Here is an 18,016-nt window from a genome sequence, read left to right as displayed (position 1 = left end):
ATTAAGGTCACGGATGAGGTAGATGGAGATGGGAATTGTAGTTACCACGTCTTCGTGGATCAACTTGGATCCTTTGAAGACGCGAAAGATTGGGGTTGTGAAGAAGTTGACTATGTAAGGCAAAAATGTTTAATTGAACTACGTGGGCACCGAGATTATTACATACCAATGATGAGATTTGAAAAAGACGAGTCCGAGACGGTGAAAGGTTTGTGGTATGGGAAAAGAGGTTACACGCCAATAAATGTTTGACAAGTGAGTATTGGATGTCTATGCCTATAAACGGCCAACTACTCGCCAATGCATTCAATTGCGTTGTTCATTATATATCGAATTCATTGAGTTTCACATTTGCACCAACAAGAGTACCGTTTGACGAAGAATCGGATAAAACAAAAAAAGTGGTGATGGGTTACATGCACGGAAACCATTTAGTCGGCCTCCAAATGAGTGAAGGTTGCCCATTACCTCCATTATTCGATTGTAACGAAATGTCCAAGTATTGGTGTAATAGATTCGAGGAAAGTTTTGAATTTTGGAAGGCACTATAAATGTTGAGGAGTAATGTCCCATTTGCATTTATGAGCGATGATGAGGATGACTAAACGTCCGTAAAGGGTGGTGAAAATATTTTGAATGACTCACTAGGGTCATATTTATTTTGGTATTTTTGAATGAAGTATTTTGTCTAGATTTGACAATATTATATGTATTTTGAATGACTAAATCTTGATCTTAAAAGAACATTAACCACATGACATTACATAGAAATTACAACCCATTAAACAACATGACATCACATAGAAATTACAATCCATTAAACCACATGACATTACATAAAAATTTCATTACAAAAGGACTAATAATCGGGTCTACGAGTGCGATAGAAGTCCTTCAGGATGTTGAAATGAGGTAAGTATAGGAAATTTGACCTTTTCCACCTTCTCCATTCCTGAATAGCACACTCTAAAACTTCAGAATCAGTTTCACCTCTAAGTCATATTTGACCAATAATACGAACTAATTCCATAAATTCTTTAACTTGATCCATTATATCTCTGTACCAACAATACAACTTAATTCCATCACGGTTATAAGGGTTATCAGTTTCAGAGCAAAAGTTTTGATAAATGGTTCTCCAATAACTTGTAGTAACAAAACCATCTTGACGTCGTTCTTCTCCTCTTTTTGGATAGCTTAGTGCATAGTTGAACGTAAAACCAGATTCAGCCATAATCTAGTGTATTTCTTTCTATACTAGAGTAAGAGTTTAGGTGGAGATGGTTGATGTTGAATATGTAATGTCTAAATAAGAAAAAATAAGGTGGTTGGGCATGTATGTTCAACTTATATATAAAACCAAGATGTGTAACGACTATATTTTCAAAAATCAGGTAGTACAAGTTCCCAACGGCTTTATTGTCAAACCAAATAGGGACAAAAAAACAACAAACTCACTTTAAAAATGACTTACGCCTAGGTTTTAGAGAACACGAACCTAGACGTAATCATAGGATCCAAGAAAATAATCCTATTATGATGGTTACGTTTAGGTTGGAGAGAAAGGAAACTGGAGGTAACTCTGAGAAATAGTTTTTGTCAGGCTTACGTCTGGGTTTGCCGAACCCCAAACCTAGACGTAAACCTGCAAAACTCCCCAAAGTCGTTGTTGTCAGTCTTACGTCTGGGTTTACATACCCCCAGCCTGGACTAAATGTTCCTGAGTACCATTTTTTTTTTTGCATTTCACTTTAAAACTAGCAGCACAAATCCAATTTTTAGACTAATTCATTCATTCTAGCTAATACTAAGCCAACTTTGTGCATTCACTCAAACATAAAGTTTTTCAATCTAGCTAATACAACCAAAAGACAATTTCATTATAATATTGATAGTCTTCTACACCAAAGTAAACTTGTTCATAACAACCAAAGAAACAACCAAAGGAAACTAAATAGTCTTCTACACCAAAGGAAACTTGTTCATAACAACCAAAGAAACAACCAAAAGAAACTAAATAGTCTTCTACAATAATGATATTGATAGAGTTTTAGGACAATGTCTACTCATTACGAGTACGACCACAAACTCTTTTGTTACCACCTCGAGTACGAGGCCCGTCATGAACGTCATGACCACCTCGACCACGACCACCTTGACCCTGACCACGAGCATGCATTTCCTCTTCTGTAGATTCAGAACTACTAGGTGATGGCTGACGTTGACTATTACCCACATCTCTACTCCTCTTCGTGCCCCTCTCTAAGTTCTCGTAATCCTTGTTTGGATCCGGAAAGTCTTTGATTTGTTGTTGGAAAACCTTTACTTGTGCACTTGTGAGGCCCTCACCTTTTTTGACGCATGGAGTCAATGTTTGTGCCAAGTGAAGGCATTTCTTTTTCTATTTTACATATCAAAATGAAACAAACATATTAGTACAAACAAATATAGCGTCATGAAACATATTAGTCGAAATGTAAAAAAGGATCATAAAAATAACAAATTTACTTACCGTCTTGAAATATAGCGCATTCCAATCCATATCAAATACACTTTTCTTCTCGGCTTCACGCATCTTCTTTTCTTGAGCCTTTTGGATATATACCGCCACATGGTAATACCATTCCAAATAACCTTCTTCGGCTTCCTTTGTGCCTAGAGCAGGAATGAGCTCCTACCAATCTCATCGTCTAACCAAGATGTAGAAGGTCTCATGGTCGGAAAGTGGTCATATACTCATGCCTAACAAATTATATATAATCATAAAAATTATATACATAAAACAAATAAAAAAAATGATAAATATAACAAAACCGAAACTATATAAATTACCTGAAAAAGACCAACATTCCCAGCAAGTTCAGTGGCTCCAACCCTCGAATCACGAGTGTACCTCCCGATATCACCAATCACGAGTGTACCTCCCGATATCACCGGTAGTTGAAATTGTTCCCCTTCAATTTCTAGATCTTGGAAAACATTATTTTCCTCTTGAGATGCTTCATGACATCTTGAGCCACTTCCTTGAGTCATATCCTTCTTCATCTTAGCATCCTTGTGGAGACCTCTATGTTCTACCCCAAAATGAATTTCATGGCGAGGTATAGGAGTATATTTTGGCGTTAAATCATTTCCTCTCTTCTTTTTGTCCTTTATTCTATCAGGATTCCTGCAAATTACAAGAAATAGATCTTTTAGAGTTAGTATTGATGAATTAGTAACACATGCCAATCTATTTTTTTTTTTAAAAGTTCAGGCTTAATTACGTCTACGTAATCCTAGAGAAAAATAGAATCGAACCCAGACGTAAAACAATACGCTTGGAAAGTTCAATCATCCAACCTAGGCGTAAGAGTATACGTCTAGAAAATTCAGTAACCCAACCTAGGGGTAAACGAAATACGCCTGGAAACTTTGGTGCCGGAACCTAGGCGTAAGAACATACATTTGGAAAAATCAGTAAACCAACTTAGGCGTAAAGGAAATACGCCTGGAAACTTTGGTGTCGGAACCTAGGCGTAAACCTAAATTGCAATTCCTTCAAAACATCCAGAAACTTTTACGCCTGGGTTTTGTCTACTGAAAAACCAAGCGTAAGTAGATACAATTGGAAAAATTTTCTCGCTAACTGGACGTAAACCTACATGAAAAATCAATTTACGTCTTGAATTACTCTAAACCTAGGCGTAAGTTCTTCATACACTAGACTTAGCTTGGCGAACGTAACACCTTCAAAAACAAAACGAAAACCCTAATTTTGCTTCGATTTGATTCAATCTAACATGTTTTAAGCACAAAACGAGTAAGAATAGATGGGTTTGTCGATTAATACCTTAATACACCATGGGTTGTTGTTGAGGAGTTCGAAATTCCGAAAAATCAGTTGCTTCAATCGGTGGCTGTTGAGGATGAAGTTGTTGGTCAGGGGGGTGATTGAGATTTTGATTACCGTCACTGCAATCAGTTTGTTTCTTCCTCATCTTTCATACAGATTTCAATCCTACGAGGTTCAATTTTTCGGATCAACGATTAATCGAAAACGATGAAATGAATTGATGTGAAAATTTACTGTGAAGAAGAAGAAGAGAAAGAGGAGAAGAAGAAGAGCAGGAGTCAAAAAGGTTGAAAGTGTGAAGATTAGATTAGGTTTTTATTATGTTTTTGTTTTAATTTTAATTGAAGGGTAATTTGGACAAATTGCTATTGAATTAAAAGTATCTCTTAACCAGATTTTTGGTCACCAAATATCTAAATAAAACCCCTCTAATGAAGTGTGATGCCCCAATAATAACCTTCTTTTGAAAGCTACATCTACCCTAAACACGGTAGTTGCTATTACTATTTAAAGTTGCAACTTTGTCCACAGAAAGTGGAGATTTAAATACAAAATTACAAATACCAGAAAAATCCATTGCACCCACCAAAAATGACAAGTTAATGGACTGCTAACGTAGGAATCGGCCGACCAGGTCCAGTTATAGGATCGGTCCTACAATACATATTTTCCGAAGGTAGTGCACATAATTACTTTTGTAAATAAGTTCCAACTGCAACTGCAAGTCTAGGACCTCTTCTTTTATTTTTGATCGGTAAAAAATTCGGTCCTGGCAAGTTTTGAATTCAGGTCATTGGTATCATCATTCAATGACTTTACCACTGTACTACAGTGACACCGGTACAAATCTAGGACCTCACCACCCGGTAGTTCCACTTCCATGCACACATTTCGCCAGAAGTAGTAAATGGACTCGAGTTCCCAATTGAAATTTTATTTGCCGGCACATTCATATTTACTTGGGAATGTGCTAAAAGCACTAGCGGAAATGGAAAGTTAATGGTCTCTTTTCTGATCATGATGATCTTGACTGGCTTTCTTTCGTTCCATATGTTTACACTCTCTTTTTCCTTTTGTCTTGGTTGCTTGCTAAAGCAATAGTGGGAACAGAGGAAACTTGTAGGAATTCTGGTAAATCCAATTGCTTTATTGTTTCTGGAATGTCGGTATTTCCTTTTGTTACCAAATTTCCTGGGTGAGATTTTTTACACAATTACCAAATGATTTCATCTGATAAGCCTTTACATCTTTATTGCGTATGCCTAGTTACTTTTTGCTCACAGTTAATTTCTTTCGTCTTTTTTGTTGATGGGCAACACAACCTAGAGCCGTTGAATAATGCTCGGTCATCATAAATTCAAATTTTGGGTCCTATGTTCTCCGGTGAGTTACCCTAGACCAGGTGGTGATGTCTAAAGAAAAGCTGTCGTATTTGCTCATTCGAAAAGAAAAGGTAGATTGAGAATTTTGTAGGGCACCCATAAGATCTTACTGGGCGGTGCGTCCGATTCGATCCAATTTTGTTGGGATTTGGAGTCAAAAAACACTATAAGCAGCTGACTTGAAAAGTTGTAACTTCTTATTCTGCTGCTTGTTTTTTCTTTTCAAAAATAAAATAAAATAAATAAACAGTAAACCCGATGTTATAATGAGAATACAAAACAAATATAAAATTCGTAATCAAGATCATCTCGTAACCAGAATCTTATATCCAAAATTTCCACCAAAATAACGGACTGAAATTGTCGTAGTAGAATAATAACACCCGTTTTTATGAAAGAACTTACTTCTCAAACCACTCTATTTCTACTTCTCTTATGCGGAAGTTAATCCGTAGTTATTCCGTACCGTTTGTGTGATGTATCCCCTTGGTTTCAATTTGACTTACCAGGTAAATTCTAAAAAAATTAACGTGGACGATTAAACATTAGTGAGTTACGTACTATCTTCGTCCTAGTTTACTTGCTTAAATTGGATTTTGCAAAAACTTGGAAGAAGTTCAAATTACTTGCACATACACCATCAATCTTCCAAATTACTTGTTTACTATACTAATTTTTACATCCTAGTTTTTATTTTTTTTCTTTATAATTAGAAAATTTTAGTAGGAAATATAGAAATTTTTTGGTACACTTTTGCTAAAAAAACTCAATTTAGACAAGTAAACCAGGACGGAGGGAGTGTTTTTTATGGAGGATTTCTTTACACTTTTATTATCACACTATCTTATACGTTGGACGTTATTTTGCGAGCAAACACCAAATCGTAATGGATTTGAAGCTAACATTTTGATATGTATTTTATCAATTGCTGCATGTTTACTGAAAATGAGCACATTCCGAAATATAAAACCTTCTCTTAGTTTTTGATAAATGAGTGTGATTTTTGATCAAACTCTTTCTTAGCTTTTGCTCTGCACTAGGGGTGTACATCGGGTCGGACAGTCTAGCCCAAGCCCAATTATAGCACAGGCCGAGCCGGACGGGCTTGTAGTCCTTACTTCCCATTAAGTTTAACAGGCCAGGACGGGTCGGACAATAGCAAAAAATTTAATGCCCATGACCCGTCCATACCCGTGAAACAATACAGGCCGGGCCGGGCAGACCTTGGGACCAAGAGTTAATTCCAAATTTTAAAAAGTATATAGGTTTGTTTTTTGACTTGATGAATGATGATATATCTGTAACTTGTTCAAATGATAGTTCAAGCAATTCATATTCATTACTGAGAAATGTAATTCAAAAGTTTTTCTAACCCCAATAAATTGTCCAAGTATGAAGTTTGGGTTCTTGAGAAATCCATCACACTAGTAGAAAACTTTATTCTAGGTTATCGGCTGTAATGCAAGACGGGTTACTAAATAGGATACCGGGTAGGCTAACAGGTCGGACTCCAGTATTTGAACAAAAACCCGGATCCGCCCGCTTATAATTACCGGGCAGGGTGGACAATCCCATGACAGGCTGTCGGGCGCCCATGGGTTGCTTCGGACCCGGACGGTACATGGCAAGCTGCAGGCTTCCGGGTATTCTGTACACCCTACTGCACATTGGACTTTTTACATTTTCACTAAACCCCATGTAAGAATGAGTACCCAGTTCACCCTTAGATCTCTTTTCAGAGTTCTTTTCCAATTTTCAGTCGACAAATCTAGCAGCGCAACAATCCTAAAATAAAATCGAAAGATTCAATCCTTGGTAATGTGATGGATTAGATTTGATTTTTTTTTAATCTTAATATGACTGTAGGTGTAGATTATCCACAGGGCTAGGTGGAAAGATCCTAAGCTGTGATACACCAAAGAACAAAGAGCGGCGAAGAACAAGATAGAACCAAACGGCGCAAAGAGCGAAGTATCACGTGGGTCGGACGTGATGGCCCAATAGTTGTCGGATGTGACGTGACCCTTATCCTCTAACAGGTCGGACGAACAATCAGAAAGCACTCGGTCAGACGAAGGAAGATGTTCAAACAAAGGAACGAGAAGAAAGAAGGGCGACATCGTGTTAACCAGACGATTAAGACTCGGCCTCGGGTGAAGAACTATCGGTCAAACCAGAAAATCGGGTGAGCAGTGAAGGTCTGATAGGGAACAACTAAATTGATGTAATGTGACCAACATTGTAATTCTGTTGTATGTCGACCTTGGCCTATAAATATAAGGGCAGGTCGAGAGAGAGAGAGAGAGAGAGGCAGGTTGAAAGAGATAGAAAGAAGACACTACATTTGAGAGTTTGAGAGTTACATCATTTGAGAAGGAGAGTTTGAGAGTTACACCATTTGAGAAGGAGAGAACACCTTGTAATCAAAGAAAAGAAATAATAACATTCATCCTTTCACCCCGTGGACGTAGGTAATCATACCGAACCACGTATATCTTTGTGTCTATGTTTGTTGAACATCTTGACTTAGTTTTAACTCATCTTCTATACCATTGGATGTAGTGTGTGGTTTTATGCAACTACATTCTGGCGCCGACTAAGGGGATCGTCTAAGTTCTCCGGATACCTTGACTGCATGTGCCGACGGAGACGATCCAAAAGCTCCTAAAAACACTTTGCGTGTTAGTTGATGTTATGGGATGAACTCTGCTCGGTGAAAGTCTGTATATGATCGTTTGGTTTGAAGTTTGTTGATATAGTTAAGTTTTCGTTGTTAAGATCGAGTCGTTAGCAAACATTTTCAGTTAGGTCGATCCCGAACAGTCGACTAGTCTTGCTTGTAGGCGAGTCTGTTTTCGTGTCATAATCTTCATTTTCATAGTATTTTTCGCACTTGTCTTCGTATTTTGCTTAGTTTTTTTCTTGCGAGTTCAACAACGGAATACCCATAAACTCCCAAATAACATCTTTGATGTGTGGTTGAAGTTGCTTGAGGTTCCATGTTGTCTGGGGAAAATGCCAAAACAACAGCACAACGAGATTATTGGTCGCCGGTGAAGGAATCCAAGGAATCAAGGGAAGACATCCCTTTGTAGTTCCAAGGGAGTGCATAAGTCTTAGTCCAGTTTTTTCCATGGCGTGCTGACCTCATAAAAGTACGAATTTGGACCTTTTACCCACAGAGAACTAGGTGTTAATTTTTTGGAGTCTAGGGAATGTAGGACAAATTTTAGTTAATGCAGAGTCGTGGTACTGAAAGCGATGTCGTGCAACTTTGAAAGCGACGTAGCATGATACCCATCTAAAAGGAGACACTTAGAGTCTGAACAGGGCAAATTGGCGAGGTCCGCATGGCAGAGTAGAGGGAATCGTACTTTTGAAACTCAGTTTTAGTGTCAGTCACCTGTTTCTTCTAAAATTGTACGTACTATAAAAACTTTTTCAAAAACAGGTCAAAGTAAGGTGTTGTCTGTTTTCACTGACGTAGGTAGGGACGACTCTCGGACTAACAACACACTGTGTCCGATGGATAGCACGTCAGGGATGGGAAGAACTCTGAGGAACCGCACGATCTCTAGTAACAGCATGCAAGGAGGAGTAACTGGGACGAGGCGAGGGAGTGGCGGGCATCCATCACCAGAGGAATCACGAGCTGCTACAAGGGGTATGCCAACTGTGGACGAGGAGATCGATATGGGACGAGACGATGACCCATCGCCTCTGGAGCAAACCGCCTCGCCCCCAAGGAGGGATGATAAAATAGATGGACTTACCGCGTCAGACACGGAAGATGATGAGGAAGCATTAATCCTGCATGCTCAGAGACGAAACATCAGACGACAAGCTGAGTATCAAGAAGCCCTCGGGCGAGAGCAAGAACGACTAAGGCGAGTACAACTATGACGAGAAACAACTATCGGAATCGATCCGGCGACATCGACTCAGATACCCCCACACAATACCACCTCCACCACCTGTGATGACGACACCACCCCTACCCATTTAGGCCATCCAAATGGTCACTCTAGCCATGAAAGTACAGATTCAACACTACTCGCAATTCTAGAAAGCCAAAGAAGGCAAGAGGCGGCTTTAAGGGATCTTCAGCAGAGGAACCTAGCTCTAGAGTTCGAGAACTATCAGCTACGGAACTTAAGGTCGAGGTCGAGAGGATCTTCTAGCCGAGGGACATCAGGACACCAAGGACGAATCGGGAAGGTACCACCTGCAGTATGACCAAGCAATTCTGGTCGATCAGGACCACCCCCAACACCACCTATCGGAAGATACGGTCCACCCGAGGATTCATCGACAGACGATGAAAGGCACGAGAGGAATAATCAACAGAGAAACACAAGGTCCGACAATGCAACTTTAGCCAAGCTAAGAGAGTTAGAGGAAAAGATAAGGAAGTTGTCAGGAACCGGCGAAGAAGATAGGCTCATCGAGGTTATAAGCGAGGCCGAGAGGACCCCTTTCACCCAAGAGCTAGAACTAAGGGCCTTCCCACCTAAGTGCACACTTCCCACCTTCCCATCAAGGTTCGACGGCACGGGAGACGCAGTTGAGCATTTGAAAATGTACACAATGTCCCTAATACAATGGAAAAACCATGAGGTGGTAATGTGCAAGTTCTTCCATGCAAGCTTGGAAGGCGAGGCAAGGAAATGGTTCTACAACCTCGCACCAAGAACAGTCGACAGTTATGAGACTCTAGTCGAAGCCTTCCTTGAAACATACATGCACAACAGCAGACCTCGACCCAGGGTCAACAAGTTATTCACCTTGGCCCGGAGGTTCAAAGAACCTCTCAGATCATTGACTGGTAGATGGAGAAATTTGTGTACAGAAATTGGGAAAGTACCAGTCGACCAGCAGATATTAGGGTTCGAAAACGCACTTGGGAGGTCGGATCCTATCTGGATAGACATGTACACTGAAAAACCACAAACATTGAAAGAAATAAGGAAAATGCATGAACATTTCATCGCCCTAGAAGAAATTCAGGAAGAGTCAAGGGATAGGGGAGTGCAAGAGGCTAGTGCGGCGCCCGAGTCGACATCAGACGATGTTCAACGTCGGCCCGAGAAGAGACCGAGCCCACTTACGCAAGGAAAGGGGAAGAAAAAATGGTTAGCTAAAGGAAAGAGGCCGAGGTACGAGGCGAGGACATACACCCCTTTTAATGCTCCACTAGAAGAAATCTTCAAAGAGGTCGAAAAAAGGAGTGACATCATATACCCAGCTTCAAGAGGGATACAGTTCGAGGAGACCAAGGATCACCCACAATATTTCCATTATCATCAATATCGAGGCCACTCCACAAATAACTGTCGAGAAGTGAAATACATCGTGCAACACCTTATTAGAGATGGTTATCTGAGACAGTTCGTCCGACACCCAGCCGAGACGATCGCAGCGCCCGGTGCACCCGTTCATCAGGTCCGGATCGACAGATCCACGCAGTTTGTCAACACGATTTCCCATTCCGCCACTCAAGCGTACAATCTGAATCCTGGAATCATGTCAAGGATCTACAAGAGAGATCATAATGGCAAGGAAATTTTCAGTGTAGCAAAAGATTTTCTGATGGAACCCTGGATGATGCGACCTATCTTTTTCTCGGCTCAGGATGTCCCGATGAACGGCCAATCTCACAGTGATCCCTTGGTTATCACCCTGCTGATTGAGGAATGGGGGTTAAGAAGGATACTAGTAGATAGTGGGAGCTCAGTCGAAGCACTCTTCTACGATACGTTCAAAAGGATGGAGTTGTTAGATGATATACTCGTCCCATCGACATATCGTATCTACGGTTTTAATGGACCGTAACCATCCCGAAGGGCGAAGTAGCTCTAAGGGTATCGGATGGAGGTGGTTACCTAGATACTTTAACCACATTTTGCGTGGTTGATGTCGCCTCGCCCTATGAAGCTATAATCGGAAGACCATGGATCGCGGGAATCAAAGGAGTGGCATCGACCTATCATCAAAGGCTACGATTCCCAACGTACAAGGAGATAGCTGAGGTCGTAGAAGATCCACAGGCAACCCGACAGTGCACGCAGGTCGATGCCCAGATAAATGAGGAGCGGCGAGCACGACAAAGGGGAGAGAAGAAAAAGGCTAAAGAAGCCAAAGTCGCAGAAGAACTGGAAAGAGTTATTTCGCAGGCGGTCATGACTTATGAAGCACAAGGAAACAAGCCTTCATAGCAATTAAAGGAGACGGCGCCAGTGAAGGAATCAAAACCAAACTTCTCGTCCTTGGAACCTACTCGGGAGATTAATTTGGGAACTGTAGAAGAACCAAGGGTGGTAAGGATCGGGTCCTTACTATCGGACGAACAAGTAAAGCAGCTCGTGGCGGTGCTAAAGGAAAACATGGACGCATTCACATGGAATATGCACGATATGGAGGGTATAGATCCGGAGGTATGCTGTCACCATCTAAGGATCGACCCAAGCTTCAAGCCAGTCCGACAAAAGATGAGGCGAATCGCACCAGAATTACACACGACCGTCGAGAAGGAATTAAAGAAGTTACAAGAATCGGGGATAATCAGGAAATCGCACTACCCACAGTGGATATCCAACATGGTCGTGGTACCAAAGAAAAACGGAGGAGTCAGAATCTGCATTGACTTCAGCGACCTGGACAAAGCCTGTCCGAAGGACAGCTTCCCTCTCCCAAGCATCGATTAACTGGTGGAATCTATAGTGGGGCACGAGGCACTAACATTGATGGACGGATACGCGGGGTATAACCAGATCCCGCTGGCTCCCGAGGATCAAGAACACACCTCCTTTTTCACACCAAGGGGCCTATACTGCTACACCAAGATGCCGTTTGGGATGAAGAATGCAGGCGCCACATATCAGAGGTTGGTGGGCGACATGTTTGAAGACCAGATCCACAACACCATTGAGGTCTATATCGACGATATCCTAGTAAAAATTCGCCTATCCAAGAATCACATCCGAGACCTGCGGGAAATTTTTCGAACGATGAGAGAATATAAAATGAAAGTTAACCCGATCAAATGCGATTTTTGGGTCACATCGGGCAAATTTTTGGGATATATCATCACTCCAAAGGGGATAGAAGCAGATCCCGAGACAGTCAGAGCCATCCTCGAGATGCCGTCACCAGCCACAACAAAAGACGTACAAAAGCTGAACGGAAGTATTGCAGCATTGGGGCGATTCTCGGTCGTCCGACAAATGCAAGGATTTCTTTAGCACTCTTAAAAAGGGAGAGAAATTTAAATGGACGGACGCGTGTGAGGAGGCGTTTCAGAATATTAAGCTATATCTTGCAAGCCTTCCAATATTACAAAGACCCGAGCCATCTGAGGTCCTCACATTATACCTCGGAGCAACTTCATATGCTATCAGTGCAGTCTTAGTTCGAAATGAAGGGAGCGAGGAAAATATTGTTTACTTCATTAGCAAAGCATTAAGTCCGGCCGAGAAAAATTATACAAGGATGGAACAGATGATTCTAGCGATAGCTTTCGCCACCCTGAAGTAAGGACGTATTTCCAAGCCCATCGGATCCGCGTGCTCACAAAATCACCTATTGAGGCGGTACTGGAAAATGCAGGCCGATCCGGAAGGATCTCCAAATGGGGGGGGCGAAAATTAAACAGTTCAATGTTTTCTACGAAATGAGGACAGCAGTGAAGGCACAAGTAGTGGCATATTTTCCACTAAGCGACGAATATGTGGTCGAGGGCATACCCGCAATGGAAGAAGATCGAGAAGACCCGGACAACTTACTCGAAGCAAGTAGCCCATCACGTTAGGAAGTATTCGTCGATGGAGCGTCGAACAAAGATGGATCGGGACTTGGGATAGTCTTTACCACACCAAAGGGACGAAAAATGGTCCATTCGTTTAGACTGGAATTTAAGGCGACAAACAACGTCACCGAGTACGAAGCTGCGATTCACGCCCTGAGATTAATCGTCGATATGGGCCTACAAGATGTAAGACTAACTAGCGACTCGCAGTTGGTGATCCGACAAATCACAGGCAAATACGCCATCCACGACCCGATTTTGCAGAAGTACTGGGAGCTCTCCCAATTCTATATCGACCAGATCCCCAACATCAAATTTCGCCACATATGCAGAAAAGATAATCGACACTCGGATGCATTGGCATATATTTCATCCCAGCTCACAGACCCAAGTGTGGAGTGTATTCGTGTCATGAGACTCCTCGCCCCATCTATACCAGAGATACCCGAGGTGCACGTCGACGTGGCTATCAACACGACCGACAGATATCCGGACGAAGATTGGAGAAAGCCGATTCATTCGTACTTGGAGACAGGCGAGTTACCCAAGGGGTGACCCGAGATCAACAAAGTAAAAAGCAAATCGGCCGCTTACGAGCTAAGAGACTGAATCCTATACATGAAATCATACCTGGGACCACTCTTAAGATGCTTAAGTAAGGAAGAAGGCCAGACAATCTTGAATGAACTACACTATGGAGCAGCCGGAAATCACAGCTCGGGACGAAGTCTGTCAGCGGGAGCGAAAACGATGGGATACTTCTGGCCGTATATGAACGATGATGCAAAACAAATGGCGCAAGCTTGCGAAGAATGCCAGCGGTTTGGTAAGAAGTTACATGCACCTTCAGTAACTCTAAACTCGGTAGTAAGCCCCCGGCCCTTCGCAAAGTGGGGGATCGATATCGTGGGACCATTACATGTGGGATCGGGGCAGAGAAAATACTTAATAGTAGCGACAAATTACTTCACTAAATGGGTGGAGGCGGCACCACTGAGACATATCCGTGACAAGGACGTCTTCAGGTTCATTTGGGATCACATCATATGTCGTTTCGGAGTACCGGCGGCCATCGTCTCGGATAATGGAAAACAACTCCAGGGAGAAAACATCGACCTACTATTTAACACCTACAACATCAGAAAAATCAAGGCTACCCCCATATACCCTCAAAGTAATGGGCAGACCGAGATCACAAACAAAACTATCGCCGACAATATGAAGAAAAAATTAGATGGAGAATACGATAATTGGTGCGAAGAACTCTACAATGTTTTATGGGCCTATCGAACCACTCGAAGGGAAGCAACATGTATATCACCTTTCATGCTGACCTATGGAACCGAAGCGATACTACCAACTGAAGTAATGATACCCACCACAAGAACTGAAGCCTGGAAGAGAAACATATCGGCAGAACTAATATTGGCCAAGCTCGATGACTTGGAGGAAACAAGGGAGATGGCGTTGCAAAAACTGGAGAATTACCAAAGGAGATTACAACGAGAATACAACAAACGAGTTCGACCAAGAGAGTTTCAACCGGGGCAGTTAGTGTTGAAATATCTAGCCGATTGGGAACGTGACCAAAAAGGCGGTAAACTAGCGGCAAGGTGGGGAGGACCATACACAATCGTGTCTAAAGCTGGCGAGGGAGCTTATCGATTACTCAAACCAGACGGCAAACCCGAGTTAAAACCGTGGAACGGTCAACATCTGAAACTCTATTACCCATGAGGGGTTCGAGGGAAACAGGTAAACATACTTGTCATTTATTTCTTTAAAACCACGTGGGTAGGAAATATGACATGAGCGACCAATGGTCATTCGTACTCGGGGCAAAGCCAATGAGGAAGTGCTGAGGTGACTTACACTCGAATGGTCATTCGTACTCGGGGCAAAGCCAGTGAGGAAGTTCCGAGGTGACTTACACTGGAATGGTCATTCGTACTCCAAGCAAAGCCAGTGTGGAAGTGCCGAGGTGACTTACAGTCGACTGGCTATTCGATACTCGGGGCAGCGGCAGTGTGCAAGTGCCGAGGTAGCCTAAGGGTACTGGTGGTTGAAAGCCAGATACCAAAGGTTGTTAAGATACGATTTCTTCTCATCTAGGTAACCTACTTACATATGAAAGGTTACCCCCATCCCAGGTGGCCGTGATCACTTGCCCGAGTTGGTTGATCGATAACCACTCGGGATTATCGGGCCTAGACCTAGGGTGACTATAACCCTTCCACTGAATCTAAAAGATAGTGATGAGATACCTCGGCTGGGACATGGCATCGGGCCCGATGACCCTCCTTGTTGAGTGTGTCCGACAGAAAAAGAACTAATAACCAATACATGTGACATCAAATGCAGGTACGTAACATAAACAACAAGATAAGGCTGAAATTATCAAAAGAATTGTCAACACAATGGAAAAGGAAAAGCAAGCTTGGCGACGCAGCACCCCATTTAAAGAATTTGTCAAAGAAGCATAAAACAAGTGTTCAAACGAATTACAACCCGCAACAAAGGGAAAATTAGTGGTGCAGCACTACAAAAGGCGTGATCAACTCCTGGGTGGAACAGCACCGGCCCCTCCCTTCCTCTGAGCAACCTCGCGGAACTTTTGCACGATGTACTCGTTTACGCCGGCCTTGATCGCCTCAGCAAGCTCGCTCTGATGAGCGTTTCTCTCGTCCACAATATGCTGAGAAAGCTGCTCGGACCCCGACTCGGAGGCTTGGAGCTTAACCTCCGTCTCGCCTTCAGCCTTCTTCCACTGCTTTACCTCTTGCCCGAGGTTGTGCACATCTCGCTCCAGATCCTTAGCACGACCTTGCTCGGCTGCAACAAAACATTATAAGCATGTTAAACACGGAATATAACAGAAAACGGAGTAAAAATAACAAATTAACTCGGTTTTAAGGCCACCCCAGCATGCACTCCAGAGACCTGATAGGGTTGACAACACAGATTCTAACGACTCCATGGACTTGTACAACTCATCCTTGGCCTTAGAAAGCTTCAAAGTTAACTCATTATAGTATTGTTCATTGAATTCATTCGAAGGGTAATATTTCTTGTAATCGCTCCACTCGGCCCTCTGACTATTATAGGACAATTTTAGCACCGATAACTAGGCTTGGGTCCACTCTAGGTCACTGGACAGCTTATCGAAACCCTTGGTCCTTTCAAGAAGATCTCGGTTGGACTGTTCGGCCACAAATTTTTCCCTCAAAACTCGTCGCCGATCTTCATGAAGATCTCAATTTTGAAGCCTAAGGGAACCATTTTGACTCTCCAGATTATCGGATAGTAACGTTTTATCACCAGCAAGTCTTTGAAACATGCCCAAGCGAGCCCGTAAGTTATCTATCTCCTCGGGGACATACTCAAACAGGCGATATCTGTCCAATTCCTCTTGAAGTTGTTGGATCTCGGACTCCTGTCGGTATATCTTCCCATCCTTATTGGAAATTCGTTGTCGAAGATTCTCCACATGATCTTTCTCGATATCCCATTTTCTCTTCATAAGCCTATTCTCCGAAGAAGCGGCTAGATCTATATTAGATATTTCGGCTAGAAGAAAAATAATTGACTCAGGACATTGGTACGAAGAACTCAATCAACACAATTATGTAAACAATATACCTTGTGCATCGGCGAGTTTGATCTCCAGATCACGAGATCGTTCCTTCTCCTGCTGAAGAGCAACCTCCAACTTCCTAATCTCTTGTCGGCGGAGTGCAGCCTCCAACCTCGACCGATTCAACGCCTACAAATTCCATCCCAAGACGAGATTAGTAAGGCCCGATAACATCAAAAGGAAGAGTTCAAACAAACCACTTACCAGATTATCAAACACCGGCGCAATGTCATGATACAGGGGCATGGCAGCAATCATCTGCTTATCAGTATGGGAGCCAAACTCCTCCGAGTATAATGCGCCAAGAGAATTACACATTGGGACCGATATGGTAAAGGATGTCTGAACACCCGAGGAAGACCCAACATCCTTCTGGGGCAGCTTTTGGAGCGATGTTTGGGTCGGCCCCTGAGCTCCAGGCTGCACGATAGGAGTCACAATAGCAGTTTCACAGGAAACTCCCCTTCCTTCTGACCACCAGCATCCTCATCAAACAGCTGCTCGTCCCCGAATATATCGTCCTCATCATCTTGATCGGGGATGTCGATCACAACGTCCGAGCTTTTCAGCACCACTCCCTTCGCCGCCACCTTCCCCCGAGGAGGATTACGCCTTGGAACCAAACCTTCACCACCGACAGTATCGGACCCTCCAACATCTTCATCCTCGCGCCTAGGGAGTTTCTGCACAAGGTTCAACGTCAGAACACGTGAACGCAAAAAACAGGGGCAAGTACATGTACTTAGGATAAAAGCTATATGTTTGTTACCTTCCCCTGATCTTCCTCGACCCTTGTGCCAGCGCTCCTCTTCTTGGAAATAGAAGTCGATTTAGTAGACTCGCTCTGAGGCTTAGCCTACGACAAGAAAGTAATCAATACACTAAGACGATACAGCAGGAATCAAAGAAAGTGGAAAGAAAGCAACATACCTTATCATCGTTAATCACCCAGAATGGATAAGGCTCTGCAGGAAATTGAGGAGGAGGAAAGCTACCATGCAAAATTTGGCCGCGAACAAGAAGTGGAACTTGGTCCCAGTATGGGTCATTGGTGTGGCGAGCACGCTTGTTGGAACCTTTACCAAGGGGATCAGCATCTAGCATCAATCTGTCAACACCCTCGGGCATAAATTTCTGACGGTGAGGGCTAGCAGCAAAACCAGCAAGGTCGCCATTGGTAGCCGTCCCGCTCCGGTACTTCACGATAAAATTGGCAGAAGTGTAATCTGGAGCGTCTCCAGGCTTATAGGTCGACCAATCGGTCGTAGATCCGCGACCCTCGCCTCGATCTCTCCACTCATTCATCAGACGAAAAGTGTTGCCATTCCACTGAGTCAAGGCCCGATACGGACGAAGTTGCG

This window comes from Papaver somniferum, chromosome 1 (assembly GCF_003573695.1).
Source record: "Papaver somniferum cultivar HN1 chromosome 1, ASM357369v1, whole genome shotgun sequence".
Lineage (NCBI taxonomy): Eukaryota > Viridiplantae > Streptophyta > Magnoliopsida > Ranunculales > Papaveraceae > Papaver > Papaver somniferum.
Note: the sequence above shows the minus strand (reverse complement) of the source record.